At 40.5% G+C, this 21,889-nt stretch overlaps 1 pseudogene; it reads left to right on the forward strand.

Annotated features, from left to right (window-relative positions):
- Window positions 1-16,067: 16,067 nt before the first annotated feature.
- LOC140847556 (PDZ domain-containing protein 11-like) lies at window positions 16,068-19,150 on the forward strand (annotated as a pseudogene).
- Window positions 19,151-21,889: the final 2,739 nt, after the last annotated feature.

Raw genomic sequence — 21,889 nt, forward strand, 5'->3', positions numbered from 1 at the left:
CAGCTAACATCATACTGAACAGCAAGAGGCTGAAAGCTTTCCCTCTAAGATTAGGAACAAGACAGGGATGTCCACTCTCCCCACTGTTATTCAACATAGTACTGGAGGTCCTAGCCATGGCAATTAGACAAAACAAAGAAATACAAGGAATCCAGATCGGAAAGAAGTCAAACTGTCACTATTTGCAGATGACATGATATTGTACATAAAAAAACCCTAAAGAATCCACTCCAAAACTACTAGAACTAATATCAGAATTCAGCAAAGTTTCAGTATACAAAATTAATACACAGAAATCTGTGGCGTTCCTATACACTAATGATGAACTAACAGAAAGAGAAATCAGGAAAACAATTCCATTCACAATTGCATCAAAAAGAATAAACTACCTAGGAGTAAACCTAACCAAGAAAGTGAAAGACCTATACCAGGAACACTACAAGACTCACTTAAGAGAAATTAAAGTGAACACTAACAAATGCAAATTCATCCCATGATCCTGGCTAGGAAGAATTAATTAATGTCAATATGGCCATCCTGTGCAAAGCAATATACAGATTTGATGCGATCCCTATCAAATTACCAGCAACATTCTTCAACAAACTGGAACAAATAGTTCAAAATTCATATGGAACCACCAAAGACCCCGAATAGCCAAAGGAATCCTGAGAAGGAAGAATAAAGTGGGGGTAATATCACTCCCCAACTTCAAGCTCTACTACAAAGCCACAGTAATCAAGACAATTTGGTACTGGCACAAGAACAGAGCCATAGACCAGTGGAACAGAATAGAGACTGCAATCATTAACCCAAACATATATGCCAATTAATATATGACAAAGGAGTCATGTACATACAATGGCAAAATGACAGTCTCTTCAACAGATTGTGCTGGCAAAACTGGACAGCTACATGTAAGAGAATGAAACTGGATCATTGTCTAACCCCATATACAAAAGTAAATTTGAAATGGATCAAAGACCTGAATGTAAGTCATGAAACCATAAAACTCTTAGAAAAAAACATAGGGAAAAATCTCATGGACATAAACATAAGTGACTTCTTCATGAACATATTTCCCCAGGCAAGGGAAACCAAAGCAAAAATAAACAAATTGGACTATATCAAACAAAAAAGTTTCTATACAGCAAAGGACACCATCAATAGAACAAAAAGGTATGCTACAGTATGGGAGAATATATTCATAAGTGACAGATTCGATAAAGCATTGACATCCAAAATATATAAAGAGCTCACACACCCCAACAAACAAAAACAAATAAGCCAATTAAAAAATGGGCAGAGGAGCTAAATAGACAGTTCTCTAAAGAAGAAATTCAGATGGCCAACAGATACATGAAGAGATGCTCCACATCACTTGTTATCATAGAAATGCAAATTGAAACCACAATGAGGTATCACCTCACACCAGTAAGGATCACCATCATCAAAAAGACAAACAAGAACAAAAGTTGGCGAGGTTGTGGAGAAAGGGGAGCCCTCCTACACTGCTGGTGGAAACGTAAATTAGTTCAACCATCATGGAAAGCAGTATGGAGGCTCCTCAAAATGCTCAAAATAGAAATATCATTTGACCCAGGAATTTCACTTCTAGGAATTTACCCTAAGAATGCAGCACTCCAGTACGACAAAGACAGATGCACCCCTATGTTTATTGCTGCACTATTTACAATAGCCAAGGTATGGAAGCAACCTAAATGTCCATCAGTAGATGAATGGATAAAGAAGATGTGGTACATATACACAATAGAATATTACTCAGCCATAAGAAAAAAGCAGATCCTACCATTTGCAACAACATGGACAGAGATAGAGGGTATTATGTCCAGTGAAATAAGCCAGGTGGAGAAAGACAAGTACCAAATGATTTCACTCATATGTGGAGTAAAAGAACAAAGGAAAACTGAAGGAACAAAACAGCAGCAGAATCACAGAACCCTAGAATGGACTAACAGTTACCAAAGGGAAAAGGACTGGGGAGGATGGGTAGAAAGGGAGGGATAAGGGTGGAGAATAAGAAAGGGGGCATTACAATTAGCATGTATAGTGTTAGGGGGGCACAGGGAGGGCTGTGCAACACAGAGAAGACATGTAGTGATTTTACAGCATTTTACTACACAGATGGAGAGTGACTGTGAAGGGGTATGTGGGGGGGACATGGTGAAGGGGAGCCTAGTAAACATAATGTCCTTCACGTAATTGTAGATTAATGATAGCAAAATAAAAAATAAAAAATAAAAAAAACTGATCATCTACCAGAAAAATAAAGCAATGCCTTGATGTTCCAGTAGAACCTCAATAAATACAACAGTTGTAGTGACGAGGACTGCTAATTAGTGACTCTGTAATTACTGCAAACCTAGGTGTGCAATTTCCCCTAGGGACTTCCAAAACAAGGGTGCCAACCAATACTGGAGCTGGAAAGACCTAGAGATTTGGGTATAGCAATGGATAAATGCCTTCCAGGGACCCCCAAATGAAGGTAAACTTTGGCCCCATGGCCAGTAAGGGGCACACAGCTATTCTATTTCTTTGCTACTTTTTCCTCCACGTTACCCTGTGGCCCTCCCTTGCCGCCAACCCATTTTATACCTCATTATCACTAGGGGAAATAGCATCATTAAGTTTCTACTGGATTAAGAAACCAGGAAAACGGGATCCTAGGCTTGGTACTCTAGCTACCTGGGAGAATAGTGTAAATTAGAATCTCCTAGAGCCTCTAAAGATTGACCCAGATGATTATGAAGTCTTTTTGAGCCTCCGAATGCTTTGACTTTATTACTCCCTTGCTTCAAAGCCTACATTTGTGGCCCTGATTTCTCGTCCTTTACTTCTAATTACCTGCTACTTAAACTGTGAAATCAGTGAATCATAAACCAAATTTATCTTCCTTCCACCACTGATTTTACTACCTCTCCATTCTCAAAACCTCAGGTTCCCCTTCAATACTTCCTGTCCCTCCGTATTTGACCTGTCACCAACTCTTAGTAATTCTTCTGAACCCATTGCTTCCTTTTCCTTTCCACATCTACTTGCCTAGTCCAGGCCCATAGTACTTCATACCTGAAAAATAAGGCAACGTTTCCCCAACTGGCCTTCCTTATCCTACTCTTTCTCTTTTTCAATCCATTTCTGTTTTGTCTCCCAAAATGTCACCATACTACTAAGCTCTGTGCTAGATAATGAGAACACAGGGATTTTAAGATACTTTCCTAACCTCCAAGAGCTCACTTAATTGGAGATATAAATCTAACACAAGCACTTGGTAAAGGTAGCCATGAAAATCCTTCATTCAGAAGTATTAAATAGCTTATATACTATTCACAGCTATTTAGCCTGGCTTCATAATCTGGTCCTAATCACCTCCTTAAAGCGGAATATAATTTTCTGCTTTCCTGCTTACGCTATTCCTTACTGTAATACCTGTACTTCTTTTCTCTACCTTCTTACATTCCATCTACTGAAGAGTTTTATGAACTTGTCCCTACCCACACCAATTTAACTCAGAAACTCACACTTCTTTATCTTATAAATTTCACCTCAAATGCTTGGGATTTAATTCTTGTCTGAGCATGGGGCTTTAGACCTAGAATAGATCTTGGAACTGGGTCAAAAGCTGGCTCAGTACCAACTTCCTTCCTGGCGATAGCAAACACATTGCCCAGGTTTCTTATCCTCACTATCCAATCTGCTTCCTGTACTGCAAGTTCATCAGGCTTTCAAAATAAGTCTGATCCTTAAAGCCTTGCTTAGTATCTGAATAATGACTTAATGACCCAGAAGGAAAATAAAATGTTTCTAGAAGCACAGGTACTGTTACCCTAAACCTTTAACTTTCTGGGCAGGAAAGAGAGGAAGGAGAGGAAGTTGGGTAAGATATTATGTTACTAAGATTTCTACTATGTTACTAAGGTCTATACCACCTATTCTCATCTACTTTGAGCCTCCCACTCTCCCACTCTTGAACACTCAAGCTGGTGCTGGACCCAAGCTCTGCCTGCTTTCAACACTGGTTTCTGCATTTGGCCCACTCCCATATGCACAATTCCCAACATTGTCTCAAATTATCTGTTCAGCTATAGCTCCTCATCCTGCATCTATACCATGTGATGGAAGCTCTCAAATAACCAACCTTTTCTTCCTATGGTACTTACGAATTTAAAAATAATGTATTACTTAACTTTTTTACTTTTTAAGTATCATCTCAGAACCTTACACGATGTGTATTACAGTGCTGCCCAGCAGAGTTTTCTGTGACTATGGATATATTCCATATCTGTGCTGTCCAATACAGTAGCCACTAGCCACATATTTACCTATTGAGCACTTTAGCATGTGGCTGGTGTGAGTGAGGGACAGAATCTTAAATTTTATTCTATTTTATTTCATTTAAGTTTAAATAGCCATTTATAGCTAGTGGCTACTGTACTGGATCACCTTGGAACTCTGTACAAACTAATAAATATTTAATTGATACTAGCATTCCTTCAAGAGGTATAGGAAGATGATAAAACTTCCCTCCTGATAAGAGTTCCCATCTAAGATTTCCAGATTAACAAAGGGAATTAGGACCACACAAAATCTGAAAGACTGAGATGTTAGTAGTCATTTAAAACCACAGTGGCAAATAAAAGGGATGTAAACTTCAATGGTGGCCGACATTTTTTAATAACATCAGCTGAGAGACAAACACACCTTTATGCCTTCCTTAGGATTCTCCCGTATATTTATTTGACAGGCTTTCTCACGAGATGGGCATAGAATATCCAAGATTTCTTTATTGTAAATCTGATATTGTTAAAAACAAAGTGGTAAAAACAAGATGTTAACAGGTAATCTTGGGGTGGTGGGATCATAGGTATTTTTTTAAATTCTTTATGACTTTCTGTACTATTATTTCTTACAACAATCATTACTTTTATAATTAAGAGAGGCCTTTAACTCCACATGTAATCATTTGATACTTATACGAGTGAATTCACATTTACTTGTAACAAAATTGAGATTTCTCTGTTAAGACAAAAGTCCCTTAGGAATAGCAGATACAAAGAAAATTTACGCCGGTACCCAAACTAAGTTCTTTGATGGTGTCCTAACAGCATCACATTTGCCAATTTGTTAAAATCTAAGTAATGGGTCCTTAGTGGAGGGTGGAAATGGGAAGTAAAAGGGAGAAGTGGTAATCAATATTTCAACAACAGAACTTTTTGTACCTAGAACAGTGTTTAGCACATAGTAAGTACCATATTTGTTTCTACTATGGGTGTTGCTACTATTTAAAATATCAAGTTCTTAAGCTGTTACTACATTTGATTACCTTGGCCACAATTAGGTTAATCAAGAGACTCAAGAAAGCTAATCTTTATGATGTTTATCTCTCCATCTCCAACCCTTTACTGCCTATACCTATTAACATGTTAAGATTCAACTTCAGGATGAAATATTCACATAATAGTTTTTAATTGCATGCTTAAATTGTACAAGTTTAATTACTGCTCCTTATAGATAAGACGTCTTATTATGCTATGGAACCAAACAGCCAGTTTCCCAGGAGCCACAAATTCCCTAAACATGTGTTTTTCGTGTCATGAAGTTAGAGACAACTGGTCAATCTACTTGAATACTAATATACACTGGAATGAAAATACCCACATGGGCAGGGAGTTTTATTCGTTTTGTTCACTGATATATCCCAAGTACCTAGAACAGGGCCTGTAACATGGTTGGCATTCGGTAAGTATCTGTTGAATAAACACTCTATCATCACTTTCATGGCTCAATACTTCACCCAATTTTTATAACATTCTTCATGAAGTAGCAGCATTATCAGTTAAGCCCAGAACAGCAAAGGGAAATCAAATGTTTCTCTGGGGACTCTTTGGGGAATCAGTAATAGGGCCAAATTGGAATTAAAGAATTCCCATCATCTTCTTATATGGCAGTGCCAACTCCTCTAACAATCAGATTAAACAGACTATTCTGACAACAAGAAAAGAATTGTGTGGGAGCCAGATCCAAGTGAGCCAGTAAGTTTTCTCTATTAATTTATTAAGGTATAATTTCCTAAAAATGCTATTTACTAATTTGAGTCACACCAGGAAAAACCTGATTTGGGTTTATTTTTCTACCCAAAGATAAATGCAAATCCAGAGTAATTAAAGATAAATCACTTACCTATAAGTATGAAACTTTCAGAGTAAATTCAAAGTCACTCTTTTTCTCAGTCTCTTTGAAGAGCAGTTGTATTACTCTAGGAATAACCCCAACTGTTGGTTCATTCTCTTGCTCTGCAACGTATGCACCTCCCATCGAATAGGTTTTTCCAGAGCCAGTCTGCCCATAAGCTAGGACGGTTGCATTGTATCCTGGCAAAATAGAAGCCACATGCACAGTGGTGTTCAAATATTCTCATCCAATCAATATCCTCCATTTCCTTCAGCATTACTTATAATAAAATTGAGACTGCTCTCTTAAGACAAGGGTCTCTTAGGAATAGCAGACACAGAGAAAAGTTATAAGGGTACCATGAGTTTGCACTACTCTACATAAGAATAAAGAAAAATAACAACCCCAGAATGGGTGCCCTTCATGATAGCCCTTGAAAGCTAGGAAGTAAATATACACAATCAGACTGAGATAATAAAGGTGGCCAAGTCACTGTCAAAAATCCATTTAGAGCTCTGAAATTCTACTTCCTCTCTACTCAGAGGTCTCTGGTATTGGGACTTCAGAGTACAAGAGGGTGCTTTTGAGCTGACTGAAAAATACTGGCTTTGTCTTCAGAACTGAGAGAAATGTTAACCTAACACGTTTATGTTGGAATCACTTTCTACTTCATAAAGCAGCTAGAGACTGTAATTTAATTCTCATAGATCCAAAGTTAAGAATGTGAAAGTGGAACTATAGTGCTCTTACTAAGCTGTGAAGTCACCTTATAAGGAAAATGACCAGGTAATGAAGGGTCTGGAAATCATATAGTTTCAGGAACAGATAAAGGGAGGGATGGTTAATTAGAAGAGTTAGAATCATATAGTGGTCTTCCAAATATGTAAATAGGAAAAAGATTAACTTTATAATGGAGAAGCCTGGCAGGTAACACTTTAATCAAGTGATCAAAATGAACACCAGCAGTAATGAAACATATCAGAATTATGTGCTGCCTGATATGATTCAATGAGAAGAATACAGCATCATTTCTATGATATTCCTGCTAAAGATATGCAACCTGAATCTAATCATAAACATGTATTACAAACCCAAATTCATAACAGTTTACAAAATAACTGGCCAATACGGGAAAGGATTAAAAATGGCGGCATGAGAGGAGACAGAGGCTTCCTCCTAAAACTGGATACAATTAGAAAATTAAATTAGCGAAACTAATCCTGAGAGAGCAACAGGAAAGAGGACACGTCACAGGGCCACACCTGGAGAAAAGAGCAGACCTCAGGGAACGGGGTAACATACCAGAGCTGTGGCTCCGCGGGACCCGAGCCCCTCCCACACCCCAGGTCACCCGCAGGAGGAAGACAAACGGAGCAGGGAGGGAGTGGAAGGCCTGGGACTGCTGAATACCTAGCTCTGGAGATCTGCGCTGGGAGCACAAACCTACATTTCATGGTGCTTTCATGAGACTCGCATGACTACTGGGTTGGAAAGTTAATACAGGCAGAGTTCCTGGGGAGACTGGGATTCCAACTGCTTGTGTAAAGCAGGGATCCATATCTGGCTGCTCTGGGACAAAAATTTATACCTGTGTGCCCGACCCACTGGCTCAGGCAGTGGAGACAGGCACAGCAGCCAGGAGGCAGGGAACAGCTCTTTCCTACCCCCAGTACCGCTCCCCTGCAACCTCTGACATTGCTTCAGCGGCTCAGCAGCTCCAGAATAAAGCTTCTGGACACTAGAGGGCGCCATATACAAACATGAAACGCCAAAGGAACCTCGTCCAGAGTAAAATTGTTAATACAACTCCCGAGAAAGGTTTAAATGATATGGACCTTGGGACTCTTCCTGAAAGGGAGTTCAAAATAAAAATCATCAACATCCTAATGCAGGTACAGAAAGACATCCAAGAACTCAGGAATGAATTCAGGTCAGAGATCCAATCATTAAAGAACATGATGGAGGGTATTAAAAGCAGGTTGGATACGGTGGAGGAGAAAATATATGAAATAGAAACTAGAGAAGAGGAATACAAAGAATCTGAGGCACAGAGAGAAAAAAGGATCTCTAAAAATGAAAGAATATTGAGAGAACTGTGTGACCAATCCAAGTGGAATATTCGCACCAGAAGAAGAGAGAGAAAAAGGGATACAAAATGTCTTTGAGGAGGTACTTGCTTAAAACTTCCCCAACCTGGGGAAGGAGAGAGTCTCTCAGGCCATGGAGATCACAGATTTCCCAACACAAGGGACCCAAGGAAGACAACACCAAGACACAAGGTAATTAAATGGGAAAAGATCAAGGATAATGACAGACTGTTAAAAGCAGCCAGAGGAAGAAATAAGATCACATACAAAGGAAAGCCCATCAGACTAACAACAGACTTCTCAGCAGAAACCTTACAGGCCAGAAGGGAGTGGCATGATGTATTTAATGCCATGAAACAAAAGGGCCTGGAACCAAGATTACTTTACCCGGTGAGATTATCATTTAAATTTGAAGGAGGGATTAAACAATTTCCAGATAAGCAAAAGCTGAGAGAGTTTACTTCCCACAAACCATCTCTGCAGTCTCTTTTGGAGGGATTGCTATAGATGGAAGTGTTCCTAGGGATGGATAGCTGTCACCAGAGGTAGTAAAATCATGGCAGGGAAGGGGGAGCAGCTGATTATGAGGCAAATGTAAAATTAAATTGACTATCCCCAAAGCCAATCAAGGGATAGAGAAAATTATAGAATATGATGCCTAATATATCAAGAATGAAGAAGGAAGAAGAAGGAGGAGAAATAGAAAAGAACATTTAGATTGTTTGTAACAGCATACTAAGTGAGTTAAGTTAGACTCTTACATAGTACGGAAAGTAACCTGGCACCTTTGGTAACCATGAATCTAAAGCCTGAAATGGCAATAAGTACATACCTATCGATAATCACCCTAAATGTAAATAGACTGAATGCACCAATCAAAAGATACAGAGTGACTAAATGGATAAAAAAAACAAGACCCATCTACATGCTGCTTACAAGAGACTCACCTCAAACCCAAAGACATGCACAGACTAAAAGTCAGGGGATGGAAAAAGATATTTCATGCAAACAATAGGGAGAAAAAAGCAGGAGTTGCAGTACTAGTAACAGACAAAATAGACTTCAAAACAAAGAAAATGACAAGAGTTAAAGAGGGACATTATGTAATGTTAATTGCTTCAGTCCAACAACAGGATATAACCAATATAAATATATATGCACCCAACACAGGAGCACCAGCATATGTGAAACTAATACTAACAGATCTCAAGGAGGAAACAGAATGCAATGCATTCATTCTGGGAGACTTCAGCACACCATTCGCTCCAAAGGACAGATCCACCAGACAGAAAATAAGTAAGGACACAGAGGCACTGAACAACATAATAGAACACATGAACCTAAAAGACATCTATAGAACTCTACATCCAAAAGCAACAGGATATACACATTCTCCTCAAGTGCACATGGAACATTCTCCAGAATAGACCACATACTAGGCCACAAAAAGAAACTCAGTAAATTCCAAAAGACTGAAATCCTACCAAACAACTTTTTAGACCACAAAGGTATAAAACTAGAAATAAATTGTACCAAGAAAGCAAAAAGGCTCACAAACACATGGAGGTTTAACAACACGCTTCTACATAGTCAATGGATCAATGACCAAATTAAAACGGAAATTCAGCAATATATGGAAATAAATGACAACAACAACACAAAGCCCCAACTTCTGTGGGATACAGCAAAAGCAATCTTAAGAGGAAAGTATATAGCAATACAGGCATATTTAAAGAAGAAAGAACAAACACAAATAAATAGTCTAATGTCACAGTTATCAAAATTGGAAAAAGAAGAACCAATGAGGCCTAAAGTCAGCAGAAGGAGGGACATAATAAAGATCAGAGAATAAACAAAATTGAGAAGAATAAAAAAAAAAGAAAAAAAAATCAATGAAACCAAGAGCTGGTTCTTTGAGAAAATAAACCAAGTAGATAAGCCTCTAGCCAGACTTATTAAGAGCAAAAGAGAATCAACACACATCAAGAGAATCAGAAATGAGAAAGGAAACATCATGATGGACCCAAAAGACACACAAAGAATTATTAGAGACTACTATGAAAACCTATATGCTAAGAAGCTGGAAAACCTAGAAGAAACGGACAACTTCCTAGAAAAATACAACCTTCCAAGACTGACCAAGGAAGAAACACAAAATCTAAACAAACCAATTACCAGCATTGAAATTGAAGTGGTAATCAAAAAACTACCCAAGAAGAAAATCCCTGGGCCAGATGAATTTACCTTGGAATTTTATCAGATATACAGAGAAGATATAATACGCGTTCTCCTTAAAGTTTTCCAAAAAATAGAAGAGGAGGGAATACTCCCAAACTCATTCTATGAAGCCAACATCACCCAAAAACCAAAACCAGGCAAAGACCCCACCAAAAAAGAAAATTACAGACCAATATCCCTGATGAATGTAGATGCAAAAACACTCAATAAAATATTAGCAAACCGAATTCAAAAATATATCAAAAGGATCATACACCACGACTAAGTGGGATTCATTCCAGGGCTGCAAGGATGGTACAACATTTGAAAATCCATCAACATCATCCACCACATAAACAAAAAGAAAGACAAAAAACACATGATCATCTCCATAGATTCTGAAAAAGCATTCCATAAAATTCAACATCCATTCATGATAAAAACTCTCAGCAAAATGGGAATAGCAGGCAAGTACCTCAACATAATAAAGGACATATATGACAAACCCACAGCGAACATCTTACTGAACAGCGAGAAGCTGAATGCTTTTCCTCTGAGATCGGGAACAAGACAGGGATGCCCACTCTCCCCACTGTTATTTAACATAGTACTGGAGGTCCTAGCCACGGCAATCAGACAAAACAAAGAAATACAAGGAATCCAGATTGGTAAAGAAGAAGTTAAACTGTCACTATTTGCAGATGACATGACTTTGTTCAAAAAAAAACCTTAAATACTCCACTCCAAAACTACTAGAACTGAGATCAGAATACAGTAAAGTTGCGGGACACAAAATTAACACACAGAAATCTGTGGTTTTCCTATACACTAACGATGAGCCAATAGAAACAGAAATCAGGAAAACAATTCCATTCACAACTGCATGAAAAAGAATAAAATACCTAGGAATAAACCTAACCAAAAAAGTGAAAGACCTATACCCTGAAATCTATAAGACATTCTTAAGAGAAGTTAAAGATGACACCAACAAATGGAAACTCATCCCATGCTCTTGGCTAGGAAGAATTAATATCGTCAAAATGGCCATCCTGCCCAAAGCAATATACAGATTTGATGCAATCCCTATCAAATTACCAACAACATTCTTCAACGAACTGGAACAAATAGTTCAAAAATTCATATGGAAACACCAAAGACACCAAACAGCCAAAGCAATCCTAAGAAAGAAGAATAAAGTGGTGGGGATCTCACTCCCCAACTTCAAGCTCTACTAAAAAGCCACAGTAATCAAGACAATTTGGTACTGGCACAAGAACAGAGCCATAGTCCAGTGGAACAGATTAGAGACTACAGACATTAACCCAAACATATATGGTCAATTAATATACGATAAAGGGGCCATGGACATACAATGGGGAAATGACAGTCTCTTCAAGAGATGGTGCTGGCAAAACTGGACAGCTAAATGTAAGAGAATGAAACTGTATCACTGTTGAACCCCATACACAAAAGTAAATTCAAAATGGATCGAAGACCTGACTGTAAGTAATGAAACCATAAAACTCTTAGGAAAAAAACGTAGGGAAAATTCTCTTGTATGTGAACATTAGTGACTTCTTCATGAATATATCTCCCCGGGCAAGGAAAACAAAAGCAAAAATGAACAAGTGGGACAATATCAAGCTGAAAAGCTTCTGTACAGCAAAGGACACCACCAATAGACCAAAAAGGCATCCTACAGTATGGGAGAATATTTTTGTAAATGACAGATCCGATAAAGGCTTGACATCCAAAAATATATAAAGAGCTCATGCTCCTCAACAAACAAAATACAAATAATTCAATTAAAAAATGGGCAGAGGAGCTGAACAGACACATCTCCAAGGAAGAAATTCAGATAGCCAGCAGACACATGAAATGATGCTCCACATTGCTAGTCATCAGAGAAATGCAAATTTAAACCACAGTGAGATATTACCTCATACCAGTAAGGATCGCCACCATCCAAAAGACAAAGAACAACAAATGTTGGCGAGGGTATGGAGAAAGGGGAACCCTCCTACACTGCTGGTGGAAATGTAAATTAGTTCAACCATTGTGGAAAGCAGTATGGAGGTTCATCAAAATGCTCAAAACAGACCTACCATTTGACCCAGGAATTCCACTCCTAGGAATTTACCCTAAGAACGCAGCAATCAAGTTTGAGAAAGACAGATGCACCCCTACGTTTATCACAGCACTATTTACAATAGCCAAGAATTGGAAGCAACCTAAATGTCCATCAGTAGATGAATGGATAAAGAAAATGTGGTACATATACACAATGGAATATTATTCAGCCATAAGAAGACAACAAATCCTACCATTTGCAACAACACGGATGGAGCTAGAGGGTATTATGCTCAGTGAAATAAGCCAAGCAGAGAAAGACAAATACCAAATGATTTCCCTCATCTGTGGAGAAGAACAAAAGATAAACTGAAGGAGCAAAACAGCAGCAGAATCACAGAACCCAAGAATGGACTAACAGTTACCAAAGGGAAAGAGACTGGGGAGAATGGGAGGGTAGGGAGGGATAAGGGCGGGGAAGAAGAAAGGAGGTATTATGATTAGCATGTATAATCTGGGGGGTGGAGGAAAAAGGAGGGCTTTGTAACAGAGAAGACAAGTAGTGATTCTACAACATGTCACTATGCTGATGGACAGTGACTGTAATGGGGTTTGTGGGAGGGACTTGGGGTAGGGGTGAGCCTAGTAAACATGTTCTTCAACAAAATGAAAGAAATGAAAAAAATTAAAAAACCTGGCCTATGATCTTCAAAAGTATCATGATCACTTAAGTAAAAAAAAAGACTAGAGTTTTACAGTGAAAGATACTAGAGGTAGTACAACTAAATACACATGTGATTCTAAACTAGATCCATTTACTATAAAAGACATTACTGGAATAACTGGTAAAGCCTGAAAGAGGTCGGAGGACCTAGAATGGTAGTAATTCACAATTTTTATGGTTGTATTGTAGTTATGTAGCAGAAAGGTTTTGTTTATGCCAAATACATACTAAAGTATTCAGAGGGCCTCAGGTAAACAACTCATTTCAAATGGCTCAGGAAAAAAAGTTCTTTATGCTGTTCTTACAACATTTCTATAAGTTTGGGATTATTGCTTTAATATTTAAAAAATTTGAAAGAAAGTGTTCAGTGTGACCTGAGCCATGACATCATTAAAAAAAGTGAAAAACACCATGTAAGAATTTATTCACTATGTAAGAATTCGTTCACCATGTAAGAACTTGTTCATTATGCTTCAGAAGATTGGAGACTGACGAGAATTAGGCTTGAGATGGATTAATGATTGTACATTGAGCATTGACCCCCCTATACTGAATTTTATTGTTGTTAACAACCATTTGACCAATAAATATGAGAGATGCCCTCTCAAAAAAAAAAAAAAAAAAGTGAAAAACAAATGTGAATACCTATTGCCTGGAAGAAGGCTTCTTTTTGTCTAGAGTAATGAAAATTAGCACCACTGGGTAGAAATTACTGGAAAGCAAATTTCATATCAATATAATCTAAAGCAATTAGAGTTGTCCAAACACTGATCAGTAGGACTACCGAGTCAGTGAGTTCCCTGTCAAAAAAATTTCAGAGACGCTGAAAGTACATGTAACAGAGATATTGCTAGAAAGAATTTTTCTTTGGATGACAAGTTAAACTAGATGATGCACAAATGCCCCTTTCAATTTTAGGAACTAGTATGCATGGTCTTACTTCTCTTAAATAGCCTTCTGCTTTAAATCCTGTATAAGAATAACCACTGTATAAGAATGAGAAGTAGACACCTTTCAGGCCCTGCTCCCGACTTCAGAATCCTACTATGGTCTGCCACAACAGTAAAGCCTTAGCTTCTGCAATAAAGATTGTTGACTGACCAGAATATTCAGGGGTTTAGGAAATCTCCTTCTTGACCTAAAATAATTCTACTCATCTTTCAAGACCTATCCCAAAGGTTCCCTGTGCTGTGAAATTCACTCTGAATTCCCCAAACATAATTAGTATCATCCTGGTTTTCATACCATTTTGTAGAAAACAATGCTACTTCTACAGCAGAAATGAGTCTACTGTATTTTTTTTTAACTTTTTAAAGACAGGTGCAAAAAGTTTAAATTTTTTAAAGTACTTAAAATTATGTATTGTAGTCATCTACTTTCATTCCTACCCCTGGACTTTGAATCCTTCAGGGCCTGGAAGCTATACTATTTATCTCTGAATCACTCAACACGCTTTGCAGGGCCTGGGGCTCGGGCAGACTGGTATACCGGTCATCAGCACCATCGAAGAGCTTAGAATCTAATCAGGTTCCAGGTGAAAAAATAATACATACAAGTCAAACATGAGCAGAACCACAGAAAGCAAGTACAGTATAAAACTCGCTTCAAGGGTACAGAGACTTTCACAAAGTGATACTGGGTTTGTTGTAGACTGTGGGCTTTTTGAAGGCAGGACCCATGTTTCATCCCTTTTTCTATTTGAAGCACCTATACACCGTGCCTGACACATGGTGGTATATGCTCAAGAATCATGGAAGAATTAAATAGCATTTCCTTTAAATATGCCTTTTATGAGTGGCGCTACTGCTGTATTGAAGACTTCTTCCTCTTCAGTAGTGGGGTCAAACACAAAATCGTAGGTAAAGGATTTGTCAGTACCAACCACCACCTAGAGAAGACAAGGGACAAGGAGGAAGAGAAAAAAAAAATGGAAGGCGAGACCACGCCCCTCCTGCCATTTGGCTCCAGCTGTTTAGAGACAAGGCCCAAGACTCAGCTACGCACCTGAGGTTCCCCGGGTATGAAGGAAAGGCACATCTGGCAGCCTTCACTAATCTCTTTGGGGACCAGGGAGCGACATCGCAGTGCCACTCTTACAGGAATTCCCTTCACCTCTTCCTTCATGATCCTACCTCGGCACCGCCTAACAAGGAGAAAAAAGAAAAGATGCTTATTGATGAATCGTGGTAAATCGGCAGGGTGGGGAGGGCGTCCTCCCTCGGTTCAGGTCCTCCTCAGAGGGAAGGGTGGGTTACGGAATTCAGCGGTAGCGGTGGCAGCCTCCGCTGCCCGCGGAATCGCTGCCACAGGGGAGTTACTCTCAGATTTGGCCACGACAGGGCTGCCCATCAGCCCGAAACTCTGAAGAGAGCGAAGTGGCGTCTGAAATGGGAAGGAAAAGCCCCAGCACAGACGACGACAAAGAACCAAAGCGCCAGAGTATCGGGAAAGGCAGATCCGGAGTAAAGGTGTACCCCCTTAACTTCACCAAGCCAAACGCCCCTGCCCCGGTCTCCCGCCGCCCTGCAACCGGAGCTTTAACCGCCAAGTTTCAAATTAGTCCCAGAAGCGCCGGCCAATCGGAGAGCGGACAGCCCGCCGGCGGAGCACGCACGTCGGCGCACACAGGAAGAGCCCAAGGGAAGGGGCGGGCTTGAGCCCCTCAGCCTGAGCCCGCCCCTTTGTCACCCCGCCGAGGGTCTGCTTCCGCGTCTCAGACTGAATTGGCGGGGAGCGGAGCTGGAGGAGGCGGATCCCTGCAGACAGATGAGGTGGTGGTGCGTTTATCGCTTCGTGTGCGCGGGACTCCGGCGGGGGTTACAGGGCGGGGATCTGCAAGGTGGCTGAAGAAAGGGTCGATCTGAGGGTCCCCACCATTACTGATGACATCCGGGGAATGTGCAGCTGTGCCCTGTCCCAAGTCCCTGTGAGTAATTAGTCAGGACTCCCTTGGACTTAAAAGTAGAAAGATCTTTTTAGACTCGATCCTATTTACCTCTTCTCTGGAATGAGGACTGAAGATGATAACATCTACTTTGAAGGATTGTCGTGATAAAGGAGTTTAGACAATGTAGCAGGTTTCTTGGCATCCATATGTTCAGCAAAGTGAATGTTTTTTTCCATCTTTTTCTTCCTTTTCTCCCCTAGATTTTATCAACTAGAAGTGGGCTGGGTTTATAGACTAGCATAATTTGAATAAGTTGAAGTTTTGTGAAACTTGCTGTCCCTTTCGAACCTTTTCTGTCATCTTTGATTAACCCTTCCATTCCAAGGCCTTGCTGAAGAGATGGACAGCCGGATTCCTTACGATGACTACCCAGTGGTTTTCCTGCCCGCCTATGAGAATCCACCAGCATGGATTCCTCCTCATGAGGTGAGGACCTTCTGTACACTTGAATAGGGGATTTTTACCCATGGGCATTACATAATATATGGAAGGTGTGATGGCAGGGTTAAAAAGTTCAAAGGAATGTAAATTTCAGCCTTTGTTGTAGCCAGGGTACCCAGAAGCTGGATTCTGAGCACCTGGGCCCACTGGGCGCATCTTATGGAATCTTCCTGCCAGAGCCCATTCATACCAGAGGACTCTGGAAATTCAGAGCCCTAGTTTCCATTCTGTTGTGGTGAAGAAATGGGGAGCTACTGGGCTGCTAGCATTCCCCCGTGCTGTCCATGTATACGTTTGGACAGTTCTTTCTGTTCTTAAACTAAACCCATGACTTTACCTTTTCCTGACTTGGGGGTGATGCATTGCATTTGCATTTCAGATGAAGGTGGGTAGAAAATCTAAGACTGGTAGTAAGATTTCTGGGGTTGCCATGTCTTGCAGAGAGTATACCACCCAGACTACAACGAGTTGACCCAGTTTCTGCCCCTAATTGTCACACTGAAGAAGCCCCTGGGAGCTCAGGTAAGCTGATGGAACAATTGCATCTTATTTCAAACTAGATTTGTGTGTACCAGGCCCAGAAGCTGGCTTGAGTGGGCTAGATTGGGAAGCAGTTAGGCAGTTAAGGAAACTTCCTTTTGTGGGCAGGTAGGCTAAGATACCACTTCCTCAGCTTCTGACTTCTCTCTGAGGGACACATAAGCCAAGCCATCATACAGCAATGATACTAGGTGTTCTTGGGTTTGGGATCTATATTGAGCTCTGATTCTGTGCTCTGCTTTCGTCTTACAGTTGGGATTTAACATCCAAGGTGGAAAGGCCTCTCAGCTAGGCATCTTCATCTCCAAGGTGTGTGTGCCTAGTAGGCCATAAGGATAGCTACTTCCCTTTGTTAAGTTATGAGACTGCAGAATGTCCCAAGGCCTGGGAGAAGGATGATTCAGTACACTCATACGAAGGGCATAATGGGGACACCTTTTCCTGTTTAAAACTTCCCACCTGGCAAGCCATCTGTTGTTTCCTTACATTGTCTCACACGCATAAACCTGATAGCATCTTACATTTGAATAGCACTTAATTTTACTTAGTCTTTGAAATTACACCACCTCAATTACACATATTTTCTCCTTGCCATTAGGTGATTCCTGACTCTGATGCACATTGAGCAGGACTTCAGGAAGGGGACCAAGTCCTAGCTGTGAATGATGTGGATTTCCAAGATATTGAACACAGCAAGGTGAGCACAGGATTTGGGCTGTGGTGAAGCAAGAAGCTATCCCAAGTAGAACAAGTTGGATGGGATTAGTCTAATGGTAACTTAATGAAACTCTCTCCTGAGGAAGTGTACCAGGAGGAAGCAGCTATTAGTGACTGGAAAGTTGGGTGTCAAACTGTTTTCCTCCTGTTATGATTTGTCCTGGGTCATATCTCTTCAGTTGTACAAGCTTCTCTTTTCCTTCCAGGCTGTTGAGATCCTGAAGACAGCCCGTGAAATCAGCATGCATGTCCACTTCTTTCCCTATAGTAAGTACCACTCTTTTTTTTACTTACGTGGCAGGAGCCTGGGAGGGAACTCTTTAAACTGATTACTAGAAGTCCCACAAATTGAGGCTGGAGAATTTGGAGCTCAGGCCTGAAAATAACCTGCTGCTTTTCCTTCTTTACCCCAGATTATCATGGCCAAAAGGAGAGGACTGTGAACTAGAGAGTTGTAACCCACGGCCATCCACATGGAATCTTCGAGAAGAAGTTGGCTAGGCCTCAGGGTCTCTACTCTCTACTCTCAGCCCCACCCTGGAAAAATGGAGTGGGGAGGATGGGGAGAGAGTGAGGCCTTGCATTGAGCCGGCTGGTCAACTGCATTCCCCATGTTGTACTGCACTTCAGTTCCCTAGTTTTCTGGGTGAGCTCCATTCCCTAAAAGGAGAAGGATGATGATGTCTAGGTATAGCCTAGCCCGTGGAGAGCCCTACTAGAAAAGGCAACTGACATTTTTAAAATACTGTGTGCTAAGTAATTATCCATATGTCATATCATTTTCATTAGAGTATAGAAATCAGTAGAAAAAAGAATCCTGGGGGGCCTTCCATCTAATCTGCCTGGCATCTCATCCCATCCTTATATTACCAGTCTCATACACTCTGGAGACTCCAGTGGAATCCTGTTTTTTTCCCCCTTTCTTCTCCTGTCCTCTCCCCCAAAAAGTAAAATGCAATGCTGAAGCAATGTTGGTGTGACTTTTGGATGATACTAACTGGGTATAAAATGCTATTGAAGCAAAAATAAAAGCTCTTCCAAAGAGAGGAGCCACTGTAAGTAACAAAGCAACACTATACTTCACAACTACCTCTGGCCAGATGCTAGGGAGGCCCAAGAGCTTCCCTACAATCTAACTGAGGAAAGATACAGGGTGAGGGTACTGGGAGAGATAGTGCCCTTGCCCCCTTGAGCTCTGGACATTTCTTTGCAGGGGGCATGATTAATATAGTTCTGTCCTCCTCCCCAGATTCTTTGATCTGGAACATAAACTAAGGGAGATGCTTAGTTATGTTTCTTTTCAGGGCCAGCAATAAAATACTGGTGCCCAGCTTCCAACTTGTAGGTTGAGTAGTAGTACTTGCTGACTTCTCCCTTTTCTTTAGCCCAACCAACAAATAACCTGCTGCCATTTTCTTAGTTCCTTAGTTACCAATCCACTGTTAGAGATTCCAGGCCACACTGTAGGCCGTTTCCATTGGCATGTTCAAAATACCCAGTCAGAATAGAAAGCTTTCTAATGAGGTATGGGGTAAAGTGCCCTCAAAATTCAAGTCACACATTTGTCTTGGAAGAACCCTGGGAAGCTTACATACTTCTTTCTAGACCCTGGAGAAAGAGTCTGTTGCTTTGGATGGAGCCTGTTTTAATAAGTGAGGTAAACTGTTAAATATGGGAAACAGTTCTAAATAGCAGTAATATATCTCTATGAGGAAGTTCTGGCTCTTCCGATAAATCCCACCCCAGCTCTACTCAGTTACCTCTTGTCCAGGCTCAGTGCCATTGTTTGACAGCAACATCCTTGCAGAACAGAGCTGGAGGTACAATTAATTCAGCTGTCTCCATTTCCTGGGAAATTCACTCCTGTGTTCCTGTTTGTTCTACTGCCCTCAAGTGGCCATCTTGAGAAAAACTAGAAGCTGAGATACTGCACAAAGGCATATTAGCTGACTTGAAATCCACGACTCGAGTTGTAAAAAAACTCATCTAAGGAGTAAACATGGTAAAAAGTTCTAGCCAGGTGCCACTAGCCTAAGAGGTAAAAACCCTCCTGCCCTACACTGGTTCTCTTTGAGCTACTTGGAATGGTTCTGTGTTGGGACACTAGCATGATACAACTGCACTGCGGAGGTACAGGTTTAGCATAGGGAGTATGCAAGCAGTAATGGGCTGAGGCAAAAGGACCAGTCTTATATTGAGCGTGTAATAAGAAAACAGTGCAGAATGAACTGTATCGTTCTTTGAGGCATCTCAGCTGCTATAGAACTGCATCCCCTATAGAGATGTCTTAGCAGAGAAAGTAAGGTGGGATTCCTAGGTCCTGCAAGAAGTTCCCACCCAATAGCTGCAAGATGCGGTTAAGAAAAAATGACATTTTCACGGGTTCCATTTTACTACTAAGTCCAGGAATTGGACAGGAGCTGAGTAAATGGCCAAGTATTTAGACCATAAGCCTGAGGTTTGGGAAGAAGGTCTGGGTACTGGGAAGCCCAGATGCAATAAATTCATCAAATTAGGCAGAGACAGCCTAAGCCATCAGGGGAAAGTGGTTTCTCATGCCTGAGTCATTGTAGGGCTCCAGTTGGATTTCAACCACTGAAGGGTGTGTTAGAGGTGCCTGGGTCAAATCTCAACTCCCAGTGGCAGCTTTCAGAAGACACAAGAATTCTGATCTTGTGATCGCTTTCACCTAAATGCAGACCAGGGGACTGCTTTGGACTAAAGTAGGTCCCACTTTCCTTTAAATATCAGTTAGGCAGAAACATTGGCCTGGCCATCAACTCAGCAAAGGAAGTTTACCTTCTCTGCTTGTACATTCCCTACCTCAGCAAAAAATTCAACTACCTTCAGTGGAGATGAATTATTTCTGGAAGGAAAGGCAGAAGCCATGTGTTGGAATAGCTGTGTGTGTATGTGTATGAATGGTGATGCACAAAAGAAAAAAAAAACAGATTCAAAGACATGATTCCAAGCCTTTGCACTGCATGATGGGAGATGAAACTTACCCTCACCCCTTGATAGGACAAGTCAAGGTTATTCAAAGGAGTAAGCAGTTCTGGATAGCTGGTGACAAGAGTGCAACACAAGGATTGTAAAGAGAAATGGGTAATACACTTTAAACATTCTAACCAGTTGGGCACTAGTCTCAATAACTTCACATTGACGTCTCTGGATTTTTCTTCTCTGAATTCTGCAGAGACTGGTCTAGAACAATGAGAAATGATGTAAGGGACCAGATACTAGTAAGACCCCTTCTGACCCAGAGTTAGTGGATAGAGATAGATCCTTCTGAGGTGTGATGATGCTTCCATAGGACCAAGAAACTTAGACGCCTTGAACCCATGACCTCTCTGAACCCTGACAATGGTAACTTCTCCCAAAGAAATAGAGGACAGCAGACGCTCCCCATAGACATTATGTAAGAAGTTGTAGTTATACCTTACCTATTTTATTCAGGTCAATTTTGTTTCCCACCAACAGGATGGTGACATCATCACCTCTTTCTGCTAGTACATCTTCTACCCACTTATCTGTCTTCTAGAAAAAATTGACGTTTACAATAGAATGTATTACAGAGTGGAAACATTTAATAGAGGTCTGGAGAGAATAATGTACCTATCCTTACTCTCTGCTAATCTTACTAATCTCCCTATTGCTTCCCTCAAACCCCCTTTCAAACAAAATATAGCATAAGAACCACTTGTGATGTCACAGCCAGCCACTGCAATAGTTGAGTCATTAATGCAGCCAGGAATTTAGGATGTAAAAGCCCTACTGGGGACATAGTAAAGATCAGAGAAGAAATAAATAAAATTGAGAAGAATAAAGCAATGCAAAAAAATCAATGAAACCAAGAGCCGGTTCTTTGAGAAAATAAACAAAATAGCTAAGGCTCTAGCCAGACTTATTAAGAGAAAAAGAGAATCAACACATATCAACAGTATCAGAAACGAGAATGGA

Source organism: Manis javanica, chromosome Y, assembly GCF_040802235.1.
Source record: "Manis javanica isolate MJ-LG chromosome Y, MJ_LKY, whole genome shotgun sequence".
In the NCBI taxonomy this organism is placed as follows: domain Eukaryota; kingdom Metazoa; phylum Chordata; class Mammalia; order Pholidota; family Manidae; genus Manis; species Manis javanica.